The sequence below is a fragment of the Equus caballus genome, chromosome 13 (assembly GCF_041296265.1).
Source record: "Equus caballus isolate H_3958 breed thoroughbred chromosome 13, TB-T2T, whole genome shotgun sequence".
Taxonomy (NCBI): domain Eukaryota; kingdom Metazoa; phylum Chordata; class Mammalia; order Perissodactyla; family Equidae; genus Equus; species Equus caballus.
Window position 1 is genome coordinate 12,994,878 of NC_091696.1, and position 2,597 is coordinate 12,997,474.

The window sequence follows — 2,597 nt, forward strand, 5'->3', positions numbered from 1 at the left end:
TTTAATGCTTGTCTTTATTTTTTCTTTCTTTTTAGCTGCTCGTGAAAAAAACAAGTTTGAATTTGGAGAGCAGTGTCCACATTTAGCAGGTGTACTGTGATTTAAAAGCATCTCGCTCTTCAGAGTTACAGGATTGGTGAAATTATTCTAAAAGCTAGTGATGGTTAGAAATAGGATGCCAATTTTTTTCCTGTATTTTTCCCTCTTATTTCCTAAAAATAATTTTCCTAGCGGAAACCTTCGCTACAACGTGATCCTAGCTTCTGGTTGGATGTGGGGACTCTCTTCCCTTGGATGAAGGAACTCGTGTTTTGTGCAGCATGCGCCTGCTTTAACGGCTGCTGGTTTCAGAAGGAATTCTGGGTGCCCGTCCTGACCGCGATGGGCGCCGCTTTGTGGCAAGCAGCTCATGTGTTCTCGCAGGTGCTGCTGTGTCGCTGGGTGGGGTTCTGCCCAGTGGGTACGGGGCAGGGCTTTGAGCCGTGTTGGGAGAGGCCTGGCTGGCGGGGAGCGCGGCTGTGCAGACCCGGCACCGTGCAGAAGTGCCTGCACGGAGGACCTCGACTGCGGCTTAACCTGGACACGAGGTGGGGAGCTGGGTGCTGTGCCAGCGAGTGCGGGGGGACTCCCCGAGCAGGAGTGTGGAGGAGAGGACCGGATGCCTGCCAGTGTTTTCTTTAAGGGGACAGTCCCCGAGACTGAAAACCCTCTGCCCTAAGCTGGGGAGCTGGGCCTTGGTCTCCTGGAGGGATTTCCACGGGCTGGTGGCCAGAGACTCGGAATCCAGTTCTGAGACTTCTCTCCCAGGGTCCTTTGGGTTCCATCTTGGAAGGGCGTGTGGAATGTGCAGACCCTTGAAGGAGTCACCCAGGTCTCCCAGGAGTTCAGAAGTTTCTGCGGATTGAAATGTCTCCTGTGCAGCTACGCAGCCTTCCTGCCTCCCCTGATGTCACTGTAACTTCATAAGGGTGGGTTCTCCTAAGCTCCTGTTCCCTTGCCATGTGACAGTAAATATTATAGAAAGTGTTCTGGGAGCTGCCTCCCATCCATAAGTAAGTAAAGGAAACGAGTGAAGAGAGGAGGGTATGTCTTCTCAAATAAGCACCTAAATAAAAAGGGTCATTTTCATAAAAGGTAGCACCAACTGTGTCAATGTTCCAGAGAGCAGTGTAGACAGATAGCTGGTGCCTGGTTTCTCTCTGCTACTCCTGAACTGGCTTGAGAGAGGGCAAAAATGGAGTGCCAAGTGAGTTCTTGTACTAAGGGACTCAGGTTCCTAAGAATGTCCTTACCCTGGAGTCCATATTGTCAGGGGCCAGATTGCTTCCCCAGGACCTAGGAGAGGAAGCTTCCACAGCAGACTTCAGAAGCCTGGGTTCCCACCATGTCTCAGATGTCTCGTTTCTCTAGGGAGGTCTGAGTGAGCAGGAGGCAGAAAGGGAAGAGGTCAGGAGGGGGGCGTTTGTGTGATGGAGGAAAGTGTTGGAACTGTCACTGGCGTCCGCTTCCTGTTCGTGATTTCAAAGGAGTAGCCTGGTTTCTTGGTGGAGGAGATTATGTGGTAGAAGTTTAGTCTAGAACAAGAAGCACTAATTAGCTCAACGTGTAATGCCGCTCCGACTCACCAGAAACAGCATTTCTTTGCAGTGCTCTGTGGCCTCGAGGTCCGTGGGCCTGTGTTTGCAGCAGCCTGGCACTCAGCACTTTTCCCGAGTCACACTTCCTTGATTCCCCTGGGGCCTCTGCTCAAATTCCAGATGGCCATCAGGTCACGCAGGGTCACACACAGGCAGGGCTCGCTCTGCAGTGACGAGTGCAGTTGTGCAGGGGCTTCGGGGTCGAGGGGAGAGGGCTGGGCCTCCAGTGGGACCCCTCGCCAGTGCTCTCAGGGAAGTCAGGAGGGGAGGCGGGCAGGCGGGCGCTGCATCCAGGGCTTTTTAAAGGACCTTCAGTCCAGGACAGCAGGGCATGTGCGTGTCACATCATCGTCGCTCGCTCTGCCCTCCCCTCCCCGGGTGGTTTGCCCGGTGTAGGGTGGCGAAACAGCCAACAACGTCCCCCTGGGGGGACTGCACAGGCGGCGGGCTGCTGGGGCCGGGCTCCTTATGCTCTGTGAAGCAGCGGCTGGCCCAGGCCTGGCCACACATCCTTTATTGGTGAGGAGCTGTGCCCTATCTTTAGTGTTTTCTTGACCAACCTTTAACAACGTTGAGCTGTTTCAGTTACTTTCTCACTTGTGTGATGTTAATGGGCTTAGAAACACATCTAGTATCTCAGAATCTTCCTTTTCCAATTTTTTCTCGTGAAAATGAACCAAAATAATGAAGTCTATGTACTTAATTATAACCTACCACTCATCTCTTCCCCCATAACTGCACGATGTTAAATGTACAAAGAAAAGCAGACCATTCCACGGTGGCAGGCTCCCTGGCATTCACTTTGGGCGCGAGAGAGAATTTGTTTCCTGTACCCGTTCTTCTAGCTGAGAGACACAATGTAAATGTTAGTAAAATCATGACTGGCCTCGAAGTTGGGAGAGCAGATCAAAGCAGCTTTTCAGCAGCCCAGAGATTCTATAAATAGTACAAGCTTCCTTG